The sequence below is a fragment of the Corvus kubaryi genome, unplaced genomic scaffold (genome assembly GCF_017639235.1).
Source record: "Corvus kubaryi isolate FWS band 111438036 unplaced genomic scaffold, C.kubaryi_AGA036_p1.0 66, whole genome shotgun sequence".
Classification (NCBI taxonomy): domain Eukaryota; kingdom Metazoa; phylum Chordata; class Aves; order Passeriformes; family Corvidae; genus Corvus; species Corvus kubaryi.
Window position 1 is genome coordinate 17731099 of NW_024582054.1, and position 27916 is coordinate 17759014.

General features: G+C 35.1%; 1 long non-coding RNA gene across 4 annotated transcripts; it reads right to left on the reverse strand.

The window, feature by feature from the left end:
• Nucleotides 1–758: 758 nt before the first annotated feature.
• On the reverse strand, nt 759–27435 carry LOC121673997. 4 transcript variants are annotated; one of them, XR_006019395.1, is made up of 5 exons: nt 27345–27435; nt 22171–22247; nt 15136–15246; nt 7241–7330; nt 759–5045 (listed from the first exon to the last, which is right to left on the reverse strand). It is a non-coding gene; the product is annotated as an uncharacterized LOC121673997 (long non-coding RNA). The 4 variants fall into 4 exon arrangements; XR_006019394.1 differs by having other exon boundaries at nt 759–7330; XR_006019393.1 differs by lacking the exons at nt 759–5045; nt 7241–7330 and having other exon boundaries at nt 15077–15246.
• Nucleotides 27436–27916: the final 481 nt, after the last annotated feature.

A 27916-nucleotide genomic window follows, 5' to 3' on the forward strand; every position in this document is an offset into this window, starting at 1 on the left:
GTTAATAATTATTGCTTTTCTCCAATACCTAAAAGAAAAGGTAAAACAAGGAGAAATTGCTCATTGCTGAGAACCCATCACCAAGATATTAGTGCAGTTAAAAACTATGAAATTACCCTACAGTCTCACATGTTTCATCTTTGAGACAGGGCTACTGCAACTAAAGAAAAATCTACCAAAAACATACTGCATTCTCAAATATATATTAAAATGTGTCTGTAGTTTATCAACAAAATTTTATGTAATTTTTAAAAAACATATGCATGATAATATCTCAGAAGCTTGATCTCTTTATGATTTTTCTTCACAATTTATTTATTGAAGTTGAACTTCAGATGAAAGAAAATGATATTTTCAATTGTTCACTATAGCAATACAGTGTAACAGCAGAAGCAACAAAATGTTCCCTTTTTATCTGTCATGTACATGTGCATAACAAATGTGTTGTCAAATTTGTGCTCAGTTCAGAAACTAAAAGTTAATGTCAGTTCTTCAGTCTATATAAACAACATTGCTTGGATGTTTCAATGCTAATTTTCACCTGTAGAGGAGATATGAATTGAAGTATCTACAATGACATATATAATTTGAAGGGAGAATGCAAACAACACAAAGGATTTGCCTATTATGGGCCACAGGGAGCATATGAGTTTAATGAAATATAGTTTTTATTTTGTGGGTCTGGCTTAAAATCTTATCAATATAAAGACCTGATATCTTATCAATTAAGAATAAATTCAATAATCTATTTTGTTCTGTTTCGTTTTCAACTTTGCCATACTTCTGTGCATCACAAACCTGCAGATATATTTGTTGCATGTTTAGTGTTGGTTTGTTTAAGAATAATAAACCAAATTAATGTAAACAGATAGTGTAATAAAAGGGTATAATTGTCTGACTGATATTATTGGGTTGCCTATTTTTGAAGAAAAGACTTAATTTTTCCTAGAAAGTAACATATCTTTGCAGGATGAGATAATCTCATCCTGCCAATGTGATTTCATGTTTACATTTAATCATAACTAGAGTACATTTGGGGCAGTGGAATTTTTTATTAAAATTAATTCAAAGAAATGTGTGAATATGTATGACACAAAGACTCTGAGACAATTTTTTTGGATGTCAGAGAGAAACTGGACTGTATTTAGGTCAGATAGAAGGTTTGAAAGTCAAGATATAATGAATTGCTGCTCTGACCAATGTGGTATCACTAGTGTTTCTACTTCAAATTAATGCAGATGTCCCCAGATTAATTAAAATCTCAAAAAAACCCCTCAAGTCTAGATCTTTCCAAAAATGGGATATCTATATTACTCTGCACAAATAGAATAACTTAAACAAAAAATATCAAATCAAGTCTCCTGATAGGAGAAAGATAATCTTGAGCTTAAGAGTACTGAATTGAAATTTGATGTATTTGGATTTTTACAATTTTTACCTTTTATTGTGATTGAGTTTCTATGACACAAAGCAATCACCATGGATAAGAAAAGCTCTCCTCAGATAAAATGGAACAATGCTATAATTTAATCTTTGGCATCTGCAGCTTCATTCTCCTACACTGAGATTTTGATCCTTCCCCTTTGTAAAAATAAAAATAATAAAAAAAAAGATTAATTTGAGAGTAAGGTGAAATCTAAGATCCTTTGAAACCATGAAAATTTGGTGATAAAATTACCTCTACACAACTACATAGACAGATGTAACTGTCTAATTTGTTGTCTTCTGTGTTGAAACAGTTGTGAAAAAAACCACAACCAAGCCCACCTCTTTAGTACAGTGTCAATGTCACTGTGCATTATGACTACTAAACTAATAAAGACAGAACCCTAATCTGCACAAGGAAGTTGGAGATTGCAACAAGGTTCCCCACAAGGAAGGAAGCATTTTGATCAGTTTTGCATGCACATCAACTTTTTCAGTGTCTTCAAACTTGGAATGTGTTCCAAATAATTATTATTTTTCATGGATTTCTAATTCTACTTGCAAATTGAGCTGCTATCTTAAAGAAATCCGGAAACCCATTCTTTCAAAATAACCAACAGCTCCAAGATAACTTTGGATCATAGTTATTTGATTTAGTTTACAACAAGAGCTGAGGTTGAGCAAAATGACTGGCTGTTTCTCATTTTATATTAATTAGATCACCCATTATCTATTTCATTCATGGAGACTGAGAGCCTAAAACAGATCAAAAATGTCAAATTTTTATCAACTGCTAATGAAATTCTGCTCATATGATTTGAGATACTGCTGAGAGGAGATGAAGCAGCCTCTGCTTCATCAGCAATTTAAAGAGCCCACAGGATAATATTTCTGTTTCCACACAGCAAAAAGCAGGGTTCTATGTCTTTGCAAACAAGAGAGATAAAAAATAGAAGGTATTCTAATATTAGTGTTTTTTTTGCTTTTTACACTGTGTTTTCCTGTTCTTTTACTTAGTAACTTTACAACAATCAGAACTGAAATCTCACAACAAGCTGCATATTATAACTGCCTTACTGGAGTTGTTGTTTCTGAGAGCTTGAATTTCAAAGAGCAACAGACACCCACCTTGATAAAAGACAAAAGAGTGTTGTTGTATATCTGGTTTAAATTTCTTATCCCTTATTAAGCAAATGCATTGCTTTGTGAATTTTGTAACAGTGTTCTTGAACAAACAGACCTCATCTATAAGAAACTACTGAAGTTTCACATTTTATTTCCCTGTAAATGAATTAAGGATGGGAAATAAATTCTTAGAGTTTGAATTCATCAATAAAAATATCTCTCCATGACCCACAGGGCTCAGTAGAAGTTTTGGCTTTTGCTTTCCACTCCATAATTTCTGGTGGGTGATTTTACATGAGTTCTGCTAGTGATTTGGAAAAAAAAATCAAAGGAAATAAATCTTTGTACATTTCAAAATATGTTAATATATGTTAATATATTCAAAGTATATTAATTGTGGCAAACATTTTGTTGTTGATAATGGCGTAATACTAATCAGTCTTCTGTTAGAAAGTGATTTAGCACAATAAAAAGTGCAAAAGAACATTAAAAGACAGGTAAAGATAAAATTACTGGATTAAACAGGCTTCTTCTAGGTCAAAGCAGGACACAACAATAGAATACATCTTGTCCTATCTGTCATGCTGCAAATACTCCAAAAAGCCTACTTCTTCAAATATTTTCTTTAACATTTTGGTTGCAAATAAAAATTTATGCTCTGCTTCACAGAAGGCACTACATTTCATGCTAACCAACTCCATTCTGCTTTCCAGCATTCCCATGTATGTTCCTTCTGATCTCCCTTGTTTGGGATGACACCATTCTGCATTTGTGCAGAACGTGACAGAATTAAAATCTCTTCTGCACCAGAACACTCCATGTTGGACAGTGATTCCACAAATAAAGAAATAAATAACATTGTAGAAATGAGAGATATTTTGTACACATATACACCAGCACTTTTCCATGAGTTTAATAACGCAGTGGTGCTGGAGCACAAATTCTAGTGTAAGTGTCTCACTGGAGTCACCACTTACCTTTGCTCGGGGCTGGCAAAGCCTGTGTTCCTGTGACTCTCATCATCTACTTCCAGTGATTAGGGAAGAGATTTGAGTAAACAATGCAGGCTGATGAATTCATATTTATTGGGAATGGCAGGCTAATTAGAAGAGATTAAATGTCTTGTATAAAATGAAGAGACTTCTACAGCCCTTCAGTACATGAATTTGCCTAAAAAAATTTAAGATCTCTTGTCTTTATTACAAGGAAAATACATGCATTTGATTCCACAGCTAAATTTGCACAAATCTGATAGACACCTAGAGAAAAACTCAAATATTTCACATATTTAATCTTCAAATTAATATGGAATTTAAACAATATATTTGGGGTTGCGTTTAGTTTTTTTCATAGGTTCATTTCAGTGGTTTCAAAGACACTGTACCAGGTATTCAAATGAAGCTGAAGGATGAACTAGTATTTCTAATGTACCATATTTTTCATTTATAAGCAGCTGATACAGCCTAGAAACTGCTGGGATTTACAGTATATCTTCAATGTAAGATGAAGGGAACAGAAACATAATTTTAAAAAATATTCACTCCAAGGACCGTGTACCCTGTAAAGAGCACCAAAGACTGCTGTAGATCAAGAGGTGAACAAGGCCTCATAGTCTAAAGCCCTATGGGGAAAATCAGATTATTTATTTTGCAGGTCCAGTAGTAGGTAGAACCATACAGATAAGTATTTCAAACCTGAAATAAACCTTTAGGTTTTTGTTGAGCCCAATTAAAACCTGATTATATTAAAAAATAAGGATGCATGCCTAAATCACTTTGAAGTCTCTTGATATCAAACTTTGATAACTTTATTGAAAAAAAATCTCAATGTAAAATTCATACAACCCAAAGTGACTCTGTATTGAGCATGTTCCACTTACAAATTTAGACTATAAAATGAGAAATGCAAATAGATATAACTGAAAAATATTAGATCCTTAGAAGATGAATTCTCAGTTCCTCATCTTCAAGGTATTGAAATCAAAGCTTTGCCTTCAATGCTACCTACCCATCAAAGCCAATCAAGAGCTCTGTTGTCTGTTCTCTCACTAAAGAAGTGGTACTAGGCAGGCATTGTCATAATTTTCATGTGTTACAGAAGTGGTAAAGTTAGGAGCAATGAACCTGTGCTGTAATAACAGTAAACAGTTAAGAATTATTCATTCCCTAAGTTAGGTAAGATGAAAGAATTTAATACTTTTTAAAATAATAATTCAGTTTCATTAGCTATGGCATATGGAGTTGTTTCAAATCCATACTGAATTAATATTAATAAGTAATAAATTAACTCTTCTAGTAACCCAGAAATAAACAGAAGTTTACTTCATTAACTTGCGTTTCTCACTGCTGCCACCAAATTTACTCCAGTTCAGCGGAAAAGAGAGAGAAAGATGATAAAGTATCTTTTGCTGTCTTTGAAAGAGAATCCTTGGGAAAATAAATATGACAGGTTCTCATCTGGTGTTGGTTTTTAAAAGGTACAAAACCTATCAAGAGCTCCAGAGGAAAAAAGCATTAAGGTTAATAATTCATACTGTAAGTCCCAGATATCTCCAGAAGAAAGATAAATAAGGAAATAACTAAGAGAAGAAAGTTAAAAAAACTAGGTCTCTGCAGTAAAGATGTTATGTTGAAAGGGAAAAAAGGAGAAGCCGTTTCAGGAAAACGTAGTTCAATATCCAGTAGTGTAATTTGGAGATGTATGGCATCCAAACTGGATGTTAACCAAGTCTAGGCTTAGTGCAGTAAGTGAATTCAACCAGGCACAAGCCAGACTGCTCCTCTTAATTCTTCTGTTAGCAGATTCCACTGAGATGACAACAGCAGCCTCCAGGCTGTGTGTGCCCCTGGGGGAAGCAACCTGCCATGTTGCAGCAGATACAACCATTTCAAATCTCAGGGGGAGACATTTGATTGTTTCAGGAGTGTGTGCTCTTCAAATAGAAATTGCTTGTCTTCCCCAGGGATAATGCAGTGGGTTACTACAGCATTTGTAACTGCCACCACCTTGTCAGCAGCATGTAATTATGTAAAAGAAAAAACATCTACAGGAATTTCCCAGTAGACAAAAAAAACTTAGAGTGTCAGGTGTCTTATTGCTGCAAAATGATTGTTTCCCTCTTTAAAGTCTTGAATTCTATAATGCATTGGAAAGATGCCAGATTCTGTGAGTATGGTATTAAAGATTTTGTGGCATTTTGAGTGACATGATTTTAGAAAGTCACGCCTCCTAAAACTATTCTTACAGTCTCTATCTGTAAATCCAGAAGGATGACACTCCACTCTGGGCTTGGGTTTTTCAGATTAAGTGTCAAAGGGAGATAGGGAAAGGGAAAGGGAAAGGGAAAGGGAAAGGGAAAGGGAAAGGGAAAGGGAAAAGGAAAAGGAAAAGGAAAGGGAAAGGGAAAGAGAAAAAACATCAAAAAAATCCCGGATAGAAGTCTCTCCTGAAGGGATAAGTTCTGTAGAAAATTCCATGACAGTTCAAGAATGCGCAGAATCCTAATACAACTGTAGTAGAAATGAAAGAACAGATTAAATATTAATATGGTTTTACTCACTCCAAAGTATGTATGAATTCTTTAGTTATTGTATGCTGTGTTGTTTGAAATCATAAAATTCATAGTACATTTATGCAACACCTTTTCTATAGATACTGTCTCAAAATAGACATCCCAAACCCTCAAACCATTGCAGCATGTAAATGAGGTGTTTTAAGTAATTGATATTATATCATGTTTATTATAAGTTTTCTAAGAATTCTAGTCACTTATGACATTTATAATATTTTTTTATCCTCTAGAAAATTCTAAATTTTAATATTTAAACAAAAAAACAAAAACAGGAAACGAGAAAAATCCAAAGATTTCCATTGTCAATTGGTTATGGAAGCAAACCGTTTGCTGTCACTGAACCACAGCTCAAGTCCTGCCAAAATGTTGGTCACCAAATGGGCCTGAAAAGCTGCATGATAGACTGCAGCTTTTCAAAAGCTAACTTATTCAGACTCATTAGATTCAGAACATCCTGCATGGCAGCAGCTGTGGGGATTTATTTTTCACTGTGTTCTTAAAAAGATTTTGTTGTTTGCACATTCAAACTCTTTTCTGAACTCCAGAAACCTTTGAAAATTCTTCACTTAGGAAAACAGAGAAAGGGCATGTCTGTAGGAAAAAGAGTGTTTTTCTAACCCAGCTTCACTAACCCAAGTAAATAAAATCCGTCTAATGCAGCAGTCAGACAAGTTATCTCAATCTTTGGTTGAGTTAAGCCCTTAAAACTTTCCAATGCCTGCAATGACTCTGTACAACAAATGACAGTACGCAATGTGAAGGATGTCTGCAAAGCAGTTTACTTACTCCACCAGTTTTGGTTCAAAGAGAGCCCATAGCTCAGCTGGAGCAATTAAAATTGCTGTCTTTACTGGTGTATTAACTTTAAATGATCTGAGGCAAGCACATTTAAGTTAAGAATACATTTTTTCAGGGTGAAGAAATTTTGTCCACTTTATCTCTAGGGTGAACACATTTTGGAGTATGATCAGGAGATCCAGGAGATCCAGTTATAGAAATGGAAATCAACAGCACACACCAGTCCTTAATGTCATAATGGCACATATGGCTATGAAATCCCTGTTAGGACAACAGAAAGTCATCACTGGCCTACAGCTATCAAGGTAAAGGGAATCTTACCAACTTTAAAGGCGTTACGTGCTGTGACCACAAAGTGTTCTTCTGTAACATCCCCTATTTTGTAAATAGAGCTCCTGAATTCTGAGAGGTCTGAAAAAGATCAGAAATGAAATTAAAGAATGGGTATCAATCTCCTCTGAAACAAAGATAATCACAAAGTTGTTTTTGCTTAATCAGGTTGCATTGCATCAACCATGATGATATCATATTATGGGGTTATCCCCTGTGTAGGTTCTGAATACAGCGACTCTGTACTGTTTCCTAGCTATCATTCAAGCTTTTCTCATGAGTCTGTCAAATGTTTGAGTTATATACTTACAGCAATCAAAACCAAAGATAGCTCTTATACGATTTCAATCTGCTTTGAAGTGCTTTAATTAGTAAATTACAAGCAACAATTTTTTTAAAATGAAAAGTTAAAATTTAGCATGAGAATAAGCAAAAAATATTATTCTATTTAGAAGTATCCTTTGTTGTTTTAAAATAGATTTATTTTTAAAATTATCTTAATTTTCTGAGGTAATTCCAGCAAAGGAAGAGAAACAAACGTGATATTCAGAAGTCGAGTTTTGAGAAGTGTCTGTGTAAACAACCTGATCTCTTCAAAGGACTATGGTCTTTTTAACATAAAATTCCCATCACAGAGAGTTGAAGACAGGTCTGTCAAAACTAGTTTTAGCCGTATCACAATTGGCTGCACAAACAGTATAAATGGCTCCATAACACACTCTTATCCAATAAATATATTTAAATTTTTTACTCTTTTGTTGACATATAGTAAGATCTAAAGAGAGTAAAGCAATAATTTTTTTTTCTGATAGAATAAAATTTAGAGAAAACTTTAACACCTATAAGACATGATGACTTATTATATGGCTAGTAAAAAGCATGTTTCTCTATCTGGCTTCCAATTAAATCCAATATATTTTATCCACTCTATATTGAGTGTCCTGTGAAGATAAATAAATAGTGTTTCTACGTAGGAAATCAATTATAGTGTAAAAAAATCACAGAGCTTTCAACTCTAAGTGGTGTTAAAATAATAAAATAAATGTATTGGTGTGATTTTCTCTTTTCTCAGAATACTTTGACTTACCTAAATAAAGATTGCAAGATATAAACTTGAAGTTGTCATCACTTGAGAATTAGTGTTAATATAACCAAGAGTGTCTATCATTCCCGTGGTATAAAAGCAGATTCTTTATGTTACAATACTTGAAGCACAATGTTTTTTGTTACTACTGCTGCATAGTAATGACAACTTGAACACGTGAAGTCACTCAGGCAAAACCCACAAATATGTAAACTCTCCCCAATGTTATCAAAATGCAGTTTAAAAGTGTTAAACGTCAATTTCATTTCCTTTGGAAGTTAGCTGGTTGTTTCTTCTGAATCTCAAGGATTTAGACTGATGTCTGTGCAAATTTCCAACTGCACATTTCCTACAGTTATGCAGATACTTTAGTGATGGTGGATTTTGGTGAAATTGGGACTGTGGTAGTGTGAACTGATCTTTTTATACTATAAACCATGCTTTTGAATATACTGCAGTTTTAACAGTTGAAACTACTTATCTTGTTATTCAAAACTGCAACAAGCTTTTTTCTTGGTTTTTTTTTTTGAGAGGTGCTCAAGATTGTATTTCTCACATGACTCCTGGTGAAGTGATGTTTTTTTCTTGAAAATGATGAAAATGTTTTCAAAAATAGAGATGGGTCATCTGGCCATGTTGCAATGCAATTTTCCCCAGACATTTTTCTTTGCAGAAAAACTAAAGCAGTAGTAGACTGAACAAGTGGCTAAAAAGTCTCTGTGTTCTCTGTATTTCCCTTTGAACTGTCATGTCAGTTATATGGGTCTACTTTAAGTTTGGAGAAATGCTGAAAAAAGAGGATAAGGAAATTTATAACTTTCAGCTATATTAAGCATCTGAATATGTATAATGGAATTTGCCAAACAGGTGAGGAAACTGAGGAAACAAGTAGATAATAAAAAACCTGACAACTTCTGAAATGCTGGGGTTATACATGCTCCTCAGTAAAAAAGAACTATTTGTTACCAAAGCGCTTCCAAAATATATATTATTATCATCATCATCATCATCATCATTATTTTATAGTTTTATACCTTCCCAACTCAGGTAATTTTTTTCTCTTTGGTGAGCTCAATCATGCATCTGCTTCTCTTCTGTCACTTGCATCAATACAGTGCTCAGTAAAACAAGCTGTATATATAGGTCCTGGAGTTGTTTATTTACTGACACCTCACAGATTTCTTTTTTAGAGGTAGCTGTTTTGCATATTTTTCTTTTGTAATTTGCCTTCTAGATATTCAGCAGCCAAATAGACTGGGATGCCAGAGTGTGCTTCACATTTGCATTTCATGGAATCATGTGTAACCTAATAACTTTGAGAGCACATTCTATTTACTTAGATGACATCATCCACAGTAAAATGAGATATATCCCAATATTTATCTCTGATTTGTCTAAAAAATGTAAAGATACAGAGTTTTGAAATGTTTTTCCTGTAATCAGTCTTGCAAACATTAGTTTGGAAACATTTCTACCAGTGATTAAAGGCCAACTAGATGCAGAAAAAAACAAGAACTCAGCCATTTATTGTAAAATTTTTAAAATTAGATATTTTAATGATTTGAGAACAATTTTCTAACTATTTTCATAATAAAAATTATACCACAATCAACTTCTACAAAAGTACTTAAACAGTTCCAGAAGGATATCCGGTTCTACAACACACAAAAGAGTGAAATTTTGTATAATAAAAAAATTAAATATATGGGATTTTTTCCTGTGTTAAAAGAAAAATTAAATAGTAGAAAATGTAGCACAGACAAAAAAAAGAAAAATAATGTTTCTCTATATATGTTTCCATGTATAAATGCACATATGTAAAAGATACAGAGATGTTACTGCATTTGTTGAAAGTGATAAAAGAAAATATTTATTTGTTTTTTTTTTTTCTTAGTGCAGAATTCTTTTTACCCCATTAAATGTCTCTGGTTTCTTGTCTACACACCATACATTGCAAAATTAGTCCCTGTTGGATATGCATTAGTACTTTGTCTAGTCTAAACATCTTGAGCAATGGAATGTCCATTGGGAGACTTATTTTCCAGAGTCTAATACATCTCACTGTCAGAAAATTGTTTCTGATATTCAGCCTAATTTTTTCCTCCCTTAATTTCCTCCCATTGCTCCTAATTACATCTCCTTATGCCACCCTAAATCATTTGTCCCCCTGCTTAGTGTTTATGGCCTTCAAATACTTGCAGAATGTTATCATATCCTTGTGAGTTGTCATTTAGCCAAATTCTGTGTAGAAATTTATGTAAATTGGCACTACTATATTGATTTATGCTATTTATACCACCTGAGGATAAAAAGCACGACATTTGATTCCCATGGGAGGGTATTTTATTCCAGTTTGTGTCATGACTCACACCTGCCTAGAAGGAGAAGAAAATTCTGCTTCAAACTTTATGTGTTTCATCTAGTCCCCATGGCCTGCTACTGTTGCTTTAGTCTGCAAAACTGTGATTGGATTCAAATACATATATATGTGTATATATATATCTATATATCTATATATATTATATATATATCTGTGTGTGTGTGTGGGCATGTGTGTTTAATATACCTCAAATACACAAACACTGTGCAAAATCTCTGGTGCCAGCACTGTTAACATATTTGAAAAAGGGATGACCCTAATAGGGCAAGGTTTTAGGCTTTTTCTACATGCAATTAATATACTTTTCTTCTGGACTGGTAAACTTTGGAGGAACATCATTGAACCCACTCAGGGTTACATTACCATGTTTATGTCCCAAACAGAAAACTCTTCTGAAGAAAACAATGAGTCCTTGAAGGACAGTAGGTAGCTCCTTCTGAACAGTCTTTATCCTCTTACCATCACCCTTTCTGATCAGACAACACATGGAATTTGATCACAATTCTGAAACACCACTAATTGCTGGAATAAATCATATTTCCTGGCAAATTAGTGATTGCTTTTCAGCAAGCTCCAGTTCTGCACTTTTTCATCAAGTTCCAGTTCAGCTAACAAAAACTTCCGGTGTTCGCTGTACCATATAATTATCTAGATACATGTGTACTTCAATCAGTGGTACAAGATGGATTGGGTTATCACAAGAGAGATTTGTGTGATTTTCATATCATTCAGATTATAAAATAGCTGATAACCTGAGAAGTAGCTTCCCAGCTCTATGAATTTTATCACCCTTGTTCATTCTGTAAACGCTTCTTAGAGGACAGAACTGAATTCAGCACAGATGTAATCTTCTTAGCACAACTGCAGTTTCATATGAAGAAACACATAAGCATAACAGTAGACAGATAATAAAGATTCCTTGTTGCCTCTTCAAAACAGCATGGGTCTATACCAAGCACACGACAAGGCAGGTGGGTTTCAAAAAAAGAGCATCTCAAAGTGTCTCTCTGACAAGCACACTTCCCACACATGGCTCTTCTCAGTGTCAAAACTCTCACAGCAGGAGCATTAGGAAACCATGCAATGTGACCTAGGAAAGCAGTATAGGATATAAAATGTGGATGTTAGGATCTAAGGTGCTCTTTTATCAGCACAATAATCACCAAATTATTCAGCAAAGAGATTAAATTTGTCTATGTAATCCTCATACTCTTTTAACACTCTTTTTAATGCCAGTGTTAAGTCTATTCATTACAAAAATGAAATTAATCCTTAACAGTTAGGAATATTATTTCTAGGCATTACGACAAACATTATAAGAGAGTCACAGTAATACAGATTAAAAACTCCCTTTACGAAAATGCCTGTAATGCAGTTGACAATGATCTGAAAACACTTTGGGAGGGTGTAACTGCTGCTGAGCAGGACAAAATGAGCAGGATGTCCTGTGCCCCTTGCTGCAGCCTGCACGGCACCCATCTGCATCTCTGGAGCTGCACATGAGGAATATGATCATGAATGAAAGCCACAAGAATACATAAAAGTGCCTATTTTTCACATGGCTGTTTCCATGTCAGCAGACACTCAGAAAAACAAAAAAGGGGGAAGAAATGCTATGTTGCAATGGAGAAATAATCACCCATTATCAGTCAGTCCTAATGGACAAAAAATGATACTTTCATTGCAGAAAGATCCCCTGAAACACATAACTTTTCCTCCATTAGAGAAGCCTTCAGTAGGCCACGAGGATTAACAACAAAAAAGTAATTTTGCCTAGAGTAAATAAGTAAATAGATAAATTTTCTGTGCTACTAGAATATCAATGAAGGCACTATTTCAGCTTAAAAAAGACCACACCACAGGGGATTCACTAAAGATTAGTTTTTCCAAGAGCACTAATTACTCTGAGAAATAAAATACCTCAAAAATTCCTGCAGTCAGTTCTTCCAGATTTCCAGTTTTCAAAGCTGCAAACTGTATCAGTGTACATGTGGTAGCGAAGGGGCTGGGATTAATAAAACTTCTGACAAAGGTAAATCACGGGTATCTGGCAAAAGCTGTCACCTTCATTATCTGCCATGTGTTTGCCTAAGCATATTCTTCTTGAATTGCATTACTAAAATTGCAAAGCTTTTTCCTAATGATGTTTGGTACTGTAAACTTTCAACTCAATCTTATTTCTTTATCTCACCAGGAGTCTATCAAGTTTACACCCTTCTGGAATTTTCATTTTAAAACATTTCAAATTGCTCCTGTTTAGTTTATTTGTACCTTTTCTCTTTGATGGAGCCCCACTCTGTTTCTGTATGTGTGCGTGTGTGTGTGCATGTGTGTTGTTATTTGTCCCTTTTGAATGTTTTCTAGGCTGAAGAATGTAATAAAGAAAAATAAATAATTGTTAGGGCCAAAAAAGGTCTGTGACATGCTTCCAAATTCATAATTTCTTCTCAGTCCTGTCAAATTGGGCATTACTAGCAGAAAACTGCCTTTCTTATTGGGAATAAATACCATAGCAGCCTGGACTTTATTATTACTGAGTTCTATTCATCACTATTATAAGAAAATCTAAGTCAGAGAATTTGCATAAAATGTTTGATGTGGGAATCAGGTGTACTGGTAGAAAAAAGTGGTACAGTGATCAGGTTTCACCCAAGATGTGCTCATGTTGCAGTTTTGGTGAATATCTACATAATCCAGTTAACGTGTGGCTATTTGGTGACAAATGCCAAAGTTTTTTCAAGACTTCCAAGTTTCCCCACCTCAGGGGGACGCGGGGGGGCGGGATAACAATCTTAGAGAATGCTGGGTGATTTTCTAGTGTAAAGTCATTCAGCTACTTGATTTGTGATCTTGATTTGTGATCTTGATTTGTGATCTTTCCATTTGGTCATGTAGATACTCAGATACAGATGAAAACTGAGCAAAGTTTAAAAAGATATTTTCTTTCTGAACATAAATTAAAAAAAAATATGTAGAATACATGAGTTCTGATTTTCAGAATGGTTTTTAAAATTAACTTCTGGAGAGGAAATATGACTTTGTTGAAGGCAATTTGGGCCTTAGCTTGAGATTTTCAGTATAGCATCCTGGCAAACTAAAGAGTATTTAGTCATCTACGAAGGTCAGCTGTAGCTGTGGGATGCTAACTCCCTTCTTTTTTAACAGGAACAGAGATGTTATTTCATAAGATGTTTTACAACATGAATTCAAATATTCTGAATGTTCCTCAAAGCACAGGACATTTTTCCCTACACTAACTGTAGCAGACGTCTAGCAAGACCAGGTTTTTCAGGCTAAAGTGAATTTCCAGATATCCAATTTATTTTCTCTTTCTAGCCCAACTTATAAAATTAATTTTCCTAAATTCCAGCAATATTTATAAAGACAAAAAAAAATGCTGAGATATATCACTACATAAGAAATTTAAGATAAGGTTCCTCCAAACTTACAAGTACAAAGTGAGAAAGAGATGAAGGTCCACAACATGTTTAAGTGTCTAATTTATGGAATTTACTGGAAAGTTCATGGGCACTCATGACTGTTCTGATGGAATCTCCCAGCATGAGTAAATCATGTGCTAGTGTCCCATATGTAGTGTTAGGCAGGTTGAAAATTGAGCCACATGTAGCATAAATTTTGACTATACATAGCAATAGCAGAAAAACAACTTTCCCTGTGTTTAATTTATTCAGCTTTAGAGAGACATAGAAATATTGCACTTATATTGCTATAAATATATCCTTAGCAAGTCAACATCATTAAACCTGGACAGAGTACTTTTAGGAATGGTAAAACAGAGGCAGATTGATCAAAGTCTGTTGTTTTATCCAATTCAACAGAAGTCATTAAAACACACAGTTTTCACTTAAATTTTCAACTGGAAAATATATGAAATTTGTATTGTCACACTGAATGTAATAATTTCTAAATGAATGCAAATAAAAAAAGAAAAAAGCAGAAATTGAAAGTGAAAGGCAGTTGGTGTTTTATATTAAAAAACAATTAATTTCCTTACAGTAGTAATTTTGATAATAGGTCTAAAGGAACTGAATTAGAAAAAAGTGGTGCTTAAAACTTGCCATGAAATACATAGGTAGGTGCAAATGCATCAAAATTTACATCAATTTATATTTATTTATATAAAATTAAGAGTTTTAATTTTTTTGATAGATTATATTGATGTTACTGTACTAAGTTTAACAACATGTTAGACCTCAAATAGTTTGCCACTGAAGTAAGTGATAATCTTTCTCTTGGCCACAGTAGATTTCAGATCAGAAACTATGTTTGTGACAGGGAAATCTGTGAGTACCTCTTTTTTAATTTAAATTAAATTTTTTAATTTAAATTCTCTTGTTATCAGAATGATCTGATAACACCCCTGATGCATTTCACAGCAAAGAACCAAGTAAAGAAAATTACAGGCTTTGGCAGTCTCCATTTCATTCTTGCTTGACTTGCAGGTGTTCCCTTGCTTTCAAATACTTGTGGTCTGGGCATATTTTCAGCGTAGACGAAATTAGGGTTTTCCTGCTATTGAAAAGAAAAAAAGTAATTAACATTCCTTCTTTACAGTGCAATGGATAGTAAAGAGAGTCGGTTATTGCTAGGATTTTCCCCCTTTTTTAAAGATGTAGATTTTTACATCTGTTTTAAAACTACATGCAAAATCATTTTGTTCTTTCTTGGCAGGGTTACACAGCGTTCTTTTTGCTTTCTTCACATTTTTGAATATCACAAACAAGCAAGGTTTGTCTCCCTTTGATGAAGTTTTTCTCACATTCTTGTCTTTTAAGATCTTAACATCTTTCTTTTTAAAAAGCAAAAGCCAGACTCTGTATTCCTTTAGGATAAGTAGAAAACATTTCCATTTTTTTCTATACATTCCTCACATGTCTGATTGTGCATGGTACTGGAAAGCACGTACATGCAATGTTGCCTCTAGAGTACTGATATCTTTTCTTCACTATGCTGTCAAGAATTTATGCCAGTACCTCTGACTTTAATCTGAAAAGGTCAGGCTGTTAAATATATAGAAATAATATAGCTCTTCTTAAGCTCTATCTGAGAACAGATAGTAAATCATCCTTAGAAAAACAGAGATTTTGGGGGTTTTTTGGAGATAGGCATACCTGAAAGTTTCTTCAAGGCTGATTGGAAGAAAGTGAAACATAAGCTGGTATTCATAAGCCATGAGAAGGTACTCCTTGTGTTGTTAAATGCCATTAGGGCAGTTAAAATGGTTAGATTTGGAAAAAACAATAGAGGTAAGTAATCTATTAATCCATTTCCCACCTTCTTTTCTGCCTGCACATTGTCTCAGAATAAGCTGCTCCTCAAAAGCTTATTATAAATCATTCCATAAATGTTTCTTTCAAAATTGACATTCGAAGTAAGAAGTCTGTAAATGCATATACATTTCATAAAACATGGTTATGCAATCTGTTAGCATAGGTGGTAAATGAATATTTGAAATTAATTTTCCATAGATATTGTAATTCATAATATTTTAAAGTTACTGTTTCTGTATGTGTATGTATTTTCTTACATTTTTATTTTTCTTTATCTCAGAAGCTAAGTTCCTAGTCCATCTGTCTTTTTAAGATTTGATAAAAGTTTAATGTCCAGTTTGAGGTACCAAAGGAGGAAGATTTGTGGCTTATACATATCAATCTTATCAAAGTTTCTGTTCACTAAACATCATTAATGCATCGTAAGTATCAGAACAACAGGAGGGATACAAAGTGTCAATTAAAAAAACCTGTTTACTATTTATAATTAACTGTTTTTCTTTCACTTACCCTGTGTGCCTACAGAAAATTCTGACTGTGTGCTCTTGAACTTTGGGGTTGATAAAGTGGTACTAGGTAGAAAGCCACTACAACAGCTTATATATATATATATAGAAATTTTTAACTCAAGGTATGTAAATGCTTTGCACACATCTCTTGTCCCAATATCACAGATAACAAACAATGCTAATTTTCACTAATTTAGCAAATTTGAACCCATTAGATAAGCAAATTAAGGTAAAGAAAACAAATGGCAATGCCACACTAAAGTTCTGAGAGGCAGAGCCATTTTTGAACTCCAGTCTGCTGACATACAATGTGCACCAGTGTTGACCCCCATGCACAATATTACTTTTAATAGTAAGACTGAGACAACACAGTTACAGAATATCAGAGAAATAAAAAATTGGTAGTGGCAAGTTGACTTAAAACTGTACTCATATGGGAGGGTGAAAGGCATTAACTATTGTCTGATAAGCAAATGACAAGGATGCACTGCAATGACAGGGAAGGCATCAGTGTCTTATTACAACCTTTGTACAGAAGAAGATTTTATTCTGCTTTTCTATGACTTTCCTCAGTTGTCCATATTTGCTGTCTCTTTAGCTTCCAGAAATGATAAGGAGGATTGATTGTACTGTTTAGTGCAGTTTTGATCAGTCTAAAGCACAAAACCTAAACTGTCAAGATTCAGTACAAGGATAAAAAAGGCAGTAACCAGGAAAGAGGTGTTTATAAAGGAACATATATTGTAAAATCTTTGCAATAAACTGGGTTGTAAGGAATTTTGTTCTTTAGTATTTAGCATTACTTTTTCTTCTTTTTTTTAGCAGTGTAAAGAAAGGATGGTTCTATAGGTAGATCAACTTGGTCACAAGAAACTAAGTTAGAAATCCAAGCCCTGTTATAATTAATTCAAAGGTATCTGTTCGGACAAGAGAATTGGGAATGACTGCTACTATTTTAGGCATCTTTATGGAGATAATAAGGCCCTCTACAATTGTGTCAAAAAAAGAATTTGATATTGGGAGACTTAGGAATGTGAATTTCCTGGTTATGAGAATAATTGACAAATACAAATACAGGAAAAATAATGTCCTAGACTGCTGTAGAAACACTCTAGAAAATGGTCCTTCTGCTATTTCTTCTGTCTCTGTGTTCCAAGACATACTTGAACTGTCTTAGAAGAAAAGGATTTAGGGCAAACAGGAATGGAGGATATATTTATCCAAAGCCTTGTCTCATATTTCCTATTTGCTGGTTTTAATTTGTTGTCTTTTAGCACCCAGACTTCTAAATTTTCCAACATTTTGTCTGTTCAATGTACAGGGAACCCAGCCAATGGATTATATTCACAGATGGCTATAAAGAGACTGTACACTGATATGTCACACCTTGAGTACCCAAATCCTTTGTAGACCCTACACATCCTGCTCCTTTGCCTCTTGCTTTTAAAATGTATACAATAGCACGTTCTTGCCTATTTAGGGCAATGGAAGGAAAAAAACATCAAGTACAAGGGATACAGCTAAATAATTGTAAAAATACTGCTCTCAAGTATCTAATTCAGATGAGTAAACATTACACCAGACTTCAGGCTGCCAAAGACCATCTTTTTCAGTGATCCCCCATAACTTTTAATGTTTTGCCAAGGAAAAGCCATCATACAAAATGAAAGCACACTTTGGTTCTTTCATATCACTAGCATAAATATAGAATTTCCTCAATGCGTTTCATCTCCCTTTTCCCGCCAGATGCCAATATCAGTGTTTCAGAGTGTTGGTGAAAAAATTAGAATGCTAGAATAGTGAAAAAGATGTTTTGGAAAAGGCTCAGATATTTCCTTGTAAATAAGGATGTAATGTTCAAAGAAAACGACCAAAATGGTGATGTTACATGGCTGAACTCTCATTTAGATGGTAACATTAAATATCCCTCTTAGATGTGTTCAGCATTTCAAATTGGAGACAGAATGCCAGAACTCCTATGCAAGTTACTGTAAAATACTTTGGTTCATAGAATGATGAAAAAATATCAAAACTGGTAAGTAGTAGTATTAAATAAGTATTGCAATTGACATGGTAGCACTGCAGTAATACCAAAGAAGATGAACCAAATCACCCAAAAAATAGCTGCATAACACTGTATGACAATGTGTGGGCAGCTGGCATAAAGAATTGAGACCTTTTGAACTGGCGTATCCTGTCCAAATACATTCATTATCTTCATTGCTCTGCTTTGTGTTTTACATGCTGAACAATGATTCAGTCTCTAAGGTTCTCCTATAAGATTATCCTTTGGAAGCGGGATAAGAACAAAGCAGAGGGAAAGGAGAGGCTTATATGGAATTTTGTCATAAACTCAGAAATACCGACACTGCTTGTTGAAACCAATGCCAGCATATTCTCCTGAAAACTGAGTAGAACAGCAATAAACACTCAAAACCTTATTTTTGGAATGTATTGCAAACTACTGTCTAAAAAGTCACTAACCAACACCCCCTACCCCCCCAAAAAAAAACCCCACCCCATCACCTCTTCAGCAATTCTCCCAGTATGGATTTTGCTGGTTTAAAGTCAGAGTATTTAAGAATATAATAAGCAGATATGGATTGGAGAATATTTCAGATCCAGATGCTGAATGACTTTGAATCAAAAGAAAGAGCTGGATCTGAAAGAAATTACAATAATGCAGCTTGGAACCTTGGGAACACAGTAAATTGATTATGTGTCAGACACTCTGTAGAAAAAAGTAAGAAAAGAGAAATTACGTGAAGGATGTACCCAAAGAGGAAGTTCTTTCCAGGTTATGCAGTGAACAAATCTGCGGCAAAATATTTGACAATGAAGGGGTTACACATATATATAATATATATATGGACATGTGTATGTGTATTTGCACTTTTAAATTTATTAAAAAAAAATAGATCAATTTTTTTCTGATATACTATCTCTTTATCATGATCCTGTTAGATTCCAAACTATATTGCTGTGATTTGTTTTCCTTTTATGCTAGTTATCACAGTTTTATTGCCACCTTTACTTTCAGTTGTCCCTCATATTTCTCTCTTTCGGTAGGTGCAATATCTGTCTGCATAGGTAGATTTCAAGAGGCAGTGTGTCTATATCAATGCTCTCAGGAGCACACTTTCAAAGCAAATCTCACAGTTCTCTTCACATATATTTGGTTCACACAGTGGAATGGTCCAGACTCAAAGAACTGGATCCCAAGAATATGTGGCCTAGGGGTACATTTATTTCATTCCTACTGCAAATAGGCATTAAGATTTTGGTAACAAACAAGAACAAATGCAAAGGAGTCTAAATTATAGATATTCTTTTGCTACTGTAGATACTAGTTCTTCCAATATATGACCTCTTGAGCCTTCAGGTTCTTCAAGGAACAGCATAAAGAATAAAAATGACTAAGAAACCTGTTTCACTTCTGCTCACAGGATGTGCACATTTTACAACTGTATGGTAAAGATTTCTCGAAATAAGATACCTTAGCAATGAAAGTTTCTGCTTTTTTTCTGTCCATAGATTATAAATCTGTGAACACCAAGAAGTCTTAGTTTCAGAACAGTTCATAGACAATTTTGAAAAGCCTAGATTTGCTAATCATCATTATTCCATAAAAATGTCAACCTCTCCTCCAACTCCAATCCCATATGCTCTTGATCATGATCTTCTGCCTTTCATCAAATGCGGCCCTAAATGAACTCCATTCAGTCTTTTCACCCCAGCACAGTTCACCCAAGTTCAGTGATAAATTGTAAAAGGCAAAAGAAGGAAATCTGCATTGTAGCTGTATCTTTCTTAAACTTAAAAATCCTTCCAGCCTGATGAATTAAAAATTGTTCACAAATTTACAATCTCTTTGTGTTAGACAGAGAAGAAATGTAAACCCTTGATGGTGTGTTTAAGTTTCCTTCTAACTATTTACTTTCAAGAAAACAACAGTTTCATTTTCATTTTACTTGTTTTTTTTTTTTTTTTTTAATTATTATTCCCAGGATAGTACTAGGGAAGTTTAAATTTGATGGAATCAAAACCTCAAAACATCAGAGATCTGGTTACTGAGTTATTAAAAGCAGTTCAAACATGGTGTGAGCAAGAAACTAAATTAAATACTGTGATTAGTGAGAACAGAAATTATATTTGTACAATTACATCTATTCTGAAACTTCAAAGAAACTCAGGTATGGGTCTTACCACCCTCAATCTTCTCAACCTATAGAATCATAGAGTTGTTTGTATTGAAAGGAATCTTTTAAAGATCATCTAGATCAACCTCACTGTTGCTTCATTAGATCAGGTAAAGTCAATGGCTACACATGAATTGAGACAATGTGCTCTTAGCTCTCTCCCCTTAAAAATCTTTCTTTCTTCACCAGTTGTTTACAGCCCTCATTACCTATGACATGCTGTATTTAAGTTTTATAAACTTCTAAACAAGAATGTGAATTTTTGAGTTGTACTTATATTTTGGTGTTCCTTAGGAAATATAAAAGTAATATTGGTCCATCTTCTCTGATGGCTTAAATCATCACAACAACACTGATTTATGCCAGCTGAGACTATCTCACAGTAATTCCATTCTCTCTCTGTTATATGCTGTCTGTATGTCTTCTGCACTGGTTAGTTTAACCAACATCTACGGGGACTTTCCATTTTTTCAATTAAGAGAGAGGTCATTAGGGGTAGAGTTTTGAGAAAATACAGAAAGCTATGTAAGAAAAGGTCTTAAGCTCATAAATGTTCTTAATTATATATTGTGTCCTTAGTGTAAAGAATTACCTTCAGGTCATTCTGTCTCTTTTATCAGAATAAATCACCATCATCATCTATTCACTTGTGCATTCAATTCATGACATAATAGTGTCAGAGGTGGCACAGAATATACACATACATACTCAAATTCCAACACAGTGACCCAAATTGTGTCTACAGCGGCCAAGCAGACTGCCATAGACATTTAACAGAAAGGGCTTGTTTTGAAGAAATATTTGTTCCTACGAAGGGAGGCAAATGGAGCAACGGCTTAGTGAAACAGCCCAAGAAACTAAATTCAAAACACATTTATCTCTTAACTGAAAATAAGTTTGAATACCTCGTGTTAATGGTCATATTCGAAAAATACCACAGTATATGTCCTAAATGACAACTTTTACTTCAAATAGAAGACACTGGAAAAGAACAGTACTAAATTAGCAGTGTTGCATCAGTACAATTTCATGGCAGAAAACAACAAGTACAAAAATTAGAAGGTTAAGTTTACTCTGTATTTTAGAAGTTGGGTGAAAAAAATTATTCTCCATACAGAAATATTTAATCTCAAATTTTAAGTGTGTACACATCATTCCTCAGGAAACTCATATCCTTGGCAGCCTAATGATTATGGACAGTAAAAATAGTCAAAAGTTTTAAGTTCAATGACCAGATTTTCTGGAGAATTTTCTGAAGAATTCCTATGTGACCACATATCTGTGTCATATTTGCAAAACAGGAGAATTCTACATTTGCACAGTGCAGCTTTACAAGCCTATTGGGGACTGCGAAGGCTTGGGCAGAACAGCTCTGGTATATCTGATTTCACAGTGCATGTAGCATAAAGTCACTCTACAAGAACAGAATAGCTTTCAGGTGTTGGACTTGCTGTGTACCTGCAGATCAGTTGCATAATATGTGTACATCCAGCACGCATATGTTCCTGAACTCACCAATCACTGCCAGACATAACCTGAAAAAAAATGTAGTTATCTTGAGAAAATTTCTCCACTATCTTGTGGATGACAATCTGACATTGAGTTTCAATTTCCACATTATGGATATGTAATGATACAATACCTCCAGTCAAAGAACTTAGGAAACATAGATCATGAAACACATACCCATAAAAAACCATCCTTCAGCAAAAGGTCTTAATACAGCAGGTATTTTTAAAGCAATAATCTCTTTTAAAAAATAACTAATTTACTTACTTTTTTTTTTCCAAACTGATCCCTTAACAGAAATTTGGGAAGCAAACAAACAAAAAAAAAAGAGTACATCACCAAGTATTATAACTGTATTTGATGTTTATGCAGCTCTGTCTGTCTTTTGTTTTGCTCCTCAAAAGTCATGAGGAAGTAGTTTTCTTCTTGTCACAAGCTGTAAAGCAGCATGTATTTAAAAACCAAGCCAGTTTTCAGAAATTTAGTAGGATGATAATATAGACAAGTATTCAGCATTTAAACTGGGAATGTAGTCTAAGATTTTTCAAATTTAGCCTATTACTTTTTAAATTAGAGTAAAAAGAGAAAATGTAATGAGCAGTTTGAGATGACACCTGACCTCTGTTTCTGAATAAGTCCCCAGGTTGATAATTAATCCTCTTTAAGTTCATAGACATGTAAACAAAAAGCTATTAATTTAAGGAAGAGTAATTCCTCTTAATTAGATATAATTGACACAGAACTGCCTAATCAAAAAAAAAAATTAAATTCATGTAAAATAGGGCTTACTTCAAGACAGGAATTTAGGTTGGGCTTCTGTTCTTAGTGAATTATCCAAACCTTAATTACATCAGTGGGAGTTTCCACATTTGCTTCATTGCATCAGGCCATGGTCTCCCCAAAAGCAATGAGCCATGGTAAAACTTGATTCCAACACTTTCAAGTTACTTTTTGAAGTGGCACTGTAGATAAATTTAGACTGTTCTATCAACATCTTGAATATGAACTGTAACCTCATTTCAACTGAGTGAGCTTATAAAATATATTTTTGTGATAGATGATTTTTATTTCTAACAATGACTGCTTGATAATATAAATGTACAGAATTTTAAGGTGTTCTAGCCCTTTTTTGACATTCTATTGTTTGTTTTGCAGGATTTGTTCTTTGATGAATGAGGACTCAGTCTTGGGCACTGGGGAAAGGAAAGCTTGTTTTATTACATGTTGTATGTAAAGAAAGTTCAGCATCAGGACATATTGTCCCTTGCTTCTCAGAACATCTATCTTCTGCGTGTGCCAACATGCAGAAGGTTATGATGGTTATGTCCTTTGAGTTCCCAAAGTAGGAATTTACCATGGATTTTTATACTTTTACTAGTACAGATGAATCTGAATCAAAACCACCCTTCAGATCCTACTCTAACCAAAACTCGTTTGTGTCAGTAGTAGGGTGTTCCATAATGCACTATTCTAAAATAAGGACATGACCTTTCCAATGCCTCGGTTCCCTAAGTATTAACAACATTTCTGTGTTTAGAAAACTATCATCAGACCTGTGCGTGACAGATATTATCTGTAACTTGATATAAAACATGCTGAAATTGTCTCCAAGTGAATAAAATAATCATTCTCCTAAAGAAAAAATATAACCTGAGCTGAGCTGGGTAAAATGTGTTAACTACTGTAAAATATTCTTTGTGAAAAGAAGAAAAATCACATATAGACTGTTAGCCAGGCTGCCAATTTACAATCTAACAAGATTCAAAGTAACAAGGACATAAATGGATGTCCCATCAAATGATGTTTTTAATGGCCAGGAATGTGAGAAGGGTGAAGACCATGTAGGATGGATTAGTCATATAGCAAAGCTATTTAAATCCTTTGGTACTTCTAGGAAAGCTACAACTATGTATGTCCTAGAAACATTATCTGATATTATTTTCATCTTTGACAGGGGTCTGTAGAGTTAGTACATTAGAAAGCAACTGATAAAAATATTATTATAGAGATTTGCTATGCTGTGGAGAGTTTATGTTGTCCTAGAGTTCTTGTGAGTGACAATGTCATGTATCAATTTTGTGTTGATATCAAATATTCAGTGGACTCAACAACTCACCTCAAGAGGTTTGATTGACAAGCAGAAAAGGGAATCAACCTTCAGCTCTGAGGTTTTCTGATTCATGTGTTCTCCTTGTAGTAAACTCACTGATTGAAGTACAATATTTGAATGTTGTTCAGACTTTTCAGAGTCCAATCCATTGCAATAGCCAAGCCCTTTTCCACTAATCACACCAGCCATACACAGAGAATCCCTGCAGTGATGCAAGAGATTCCCAGCTGTGCAACAAGACTAAATCAAAACAAAGCATCCATCAATTTTTTTCTGAAGGAGAGTAAACTACAAGACTACTTTTAGCAACTAAGGGACAATTAAGAAGATATAAATCATGAGCCAGTTCTGATCTTAGTTTGCCCATCTTTGTTGCCAGCATGCAGGGAGGAAGAACTCGCTCTTTTTTTTTCTCTTTTACTTAAAAATATTATATTACCCCATTTCCTTCACTAGGAATAATTCTCATGATCATCAATCTGTAGTAGAACCATACTTATCATACTTATCAGTCACAGAGAAAGACAGAAGACCTATCTTTAGGCAAAAAGCAGAAATTCAAGACACTTTATTATCCATCCAAGTAACCACAGTGGAAGGTGTTAGTGTCCCACTCATAGTACAGTGTATCAAGGGTGTGTACGTGTAACTGACAACAAGCAGCAGCACAACTTTGATCTCTGAGCAGGCTTTTGGAGTTACATAATGTTCCATTACTTTCAGGAGACATTGAATATGGAATGTTCTTTCAGTCTACAGGTTTGCTTAACTTTTTGAAAAGACAGTTACTTTGCAGGTCTGACAAAATACTTAGATATCCCACTTAGATATGTGTTATGACTAGCACATTTAGCTGACAGTTTGAAAGAGAGGGGGACAAGTAAGTCCTAAACTCTGATGTTAAATCCTAATCCCTTTAAAATTAAGAAGATTTTATTTTGTTCTGTTTTGTTTTTCAATAATGAGAATGGAACAAGGAATATATCCTTGACTATGCTACTGATGGACTGTGAAGACTTGGGTGAGTAACTTAGTTCCACTGAGCAGTAGTTTGTCCATTATCAAGTAAAATAATAAAATAGAAAGCATTTTGTTGGCTTAACAAAACTAGTGGTGCTAATGTTCTGTGAGTTTTCTGGAGAAAACACTTTTGCAGTTATTTGCCTTTTTTATAACTCTAACACTCTAGTGTGTGTGTTCCATTCAGCAGTTCAAATTGTGTAATCCTTATTTTTCAAACAATCCATATGCAACATAATGAAAGGCACTGTCAGAGAAATCTTAGGTAGATAAGCAGACACAAGATAGAGTTTAAAAAGCAGAGTCACAGCAGTGCATTTTGCTGCTATTGCTGAGAGAGGTTCCAAATCTGAGCATCACAACATAAATGGTGGATAGGGGTAGAGAGATGGCTTAAAAGTGTCTTACTGATTCGTACCACCTTTGGCATTACATTTTTAAGTACTGATAAGTTTCTAAAACAAAGACAAAACACAAGCCAGCTTTATGTTAAAGCAGATAGTGATAAAATCTGCCTTCATGTTGCAAATCAGAATCATTCCTAGTATAAAACCTACTGTCTTCAACAAAGTTTATACCAGATGTGAGATTGGTCGTGGATGTTAAAAGCCATGGCAATACAAGATGAAAAAGTCTTTCTAAAAGATAACAATTTTGTTTGCATGCAGAAGGATGGGTAACAGACATTTGGACTAGCAGAGTGAGCTACAGCAGTGGCAGCATGAGCAGCGAATTTTGTTATTATTAGCAATTCAAATGCAGGTATCAGATTGATTTTGTGTTTGAATCATTCATCAGGGTTTGCTCCAAGGCTGAAACTTGCTTTCTGGAAGTTCCATAAAATTTCATTCAAAACACTTCTTCATAGAATGAAATAGAAGGGAAAAGAATAGAGAAGAACACATTAAAAGAGATATTCCAAGAGTATTAAGATTTTTTTTGATTTTTGAAACATAATTGAAGTATTATTTTCAATCTAAAAATTCAGTGCAGTCCCAAATTCTATAGAAAAATCTGAAATAGGTTTCTCTTGGACAGTTCTCTGACTTCTATGTATATGTGAAACTTTCAGTGATTTACATGCTTGGAAGAACCACCAGCTTTTTTTTCATCTTTGTTATTAACACTTGTCGTGGTTTGACACTGGCCCAACACCAGGCACCACGAGAAACACTCGCTCACCCTGGGGAAGGGCAGAGGAGGGAAAAGGAAAAAGAAGTTAACGAGCACTTCGTGAGTGAGATAAGGACCAGGAGAAACACTTCAAGGGCAAAACAGGCTCAGCTTAAGTTGCGAAGTGAATTACTAGCAGAATTTATAATAATATAAACAATATTAATAAACAGAAGTTTATTACTAACAGAATCAGAAGAGGATAATGAGAAGTAAAATAAGCCCTTAGAACACCTTTCCCCTGCCCCTCCCTCCTTCCCACCGACAGCACAGGAGACAGGGCCTGGGTGTTTGGTCAGTCCATCACCGGGATTTCCTTCCGCTGCTCCAGGAGAGGAGTCTTCCCCTGTGAGACCGTGGGTCCCTCCCACGGGAGACAGTTCTCCTGAACTTCCCTGGCGTGGGCCCTCTCTCCCGAGCAGGGGCCGCACCGCCCCTGCTGCAGCGTGAGCCCCTCCCACGGGCCCACAGCCCTCCCAAACTGCTGCGCCGGGGCTCTCTCCTTCCTCGGGGTGCAGTCCCCCAAGGACAGGCTGCTCCAGCCTGGCAGCAGGGCCCTCTCGCTCCAGCGGGTCTCCCACTGGATCACAGCCTCCTCCAGGCATCCACCCGCTCCGGCACGGGCACCTCCCCCACGGGCTGTGGGTGGATCTCTGCATCCCCCGTGGATCCCCACGGGCTGCGGGTGGATCTCTGCATCCCCCGTGGATCCCCACGGGCTGCAGGGGCACAGCTGCTGCACCATGGGCTGCACCACGGCCTGCAGAGGAACCTCGGGTCCGGCGCCTGGAGCACCTCCTGCCCCTCCTTCTGCACTGACCTTGGTGTCTCCATGTTGTTTTCCCTCACATGTTCTCACCTCCTCCTATTCTCTGACTAGAATCAAAACCTTGTGACTTCGTTTTGATTTGTTCTTAAATACACAGAGGCATTACCAACCTCTCTCATTGGTCCAGCCTTGGCCAGCAGCATGTCCATCTTCAGAGCCATCAGAGATTGGCTCTGCTGGACATGGTGGAAGCTTCTAGCAGCTTCCTCACAGGAGCCACCTTTGTTGCCCCCTGCTACTTAAAACCAGGCCGTGCCAAACCAATACAACACTCTAGCAACCGTCTTGTTAAAAACCCTTATTCTGTTATTACAATGTGTAGGCTTCCTGCAAATGCCTCTTTCTACTTATGTAATCATCTTTCAATGCTGCATCCTACTAAGGCAGTCAATTACTAACCATTCTGCCCTGTCAGAGCAATGAAGCATTTATGTACTTGAGATATTCTTGTCTGGAGCTTTAGTTTTAAATCTAAGAGCTCCCATCACCTTCTGAAATTCTTTGCTTTATCAAGTGATTTTGTTATATAAAGCCATTACTGAAGGAAAGACTGTTTCATTATT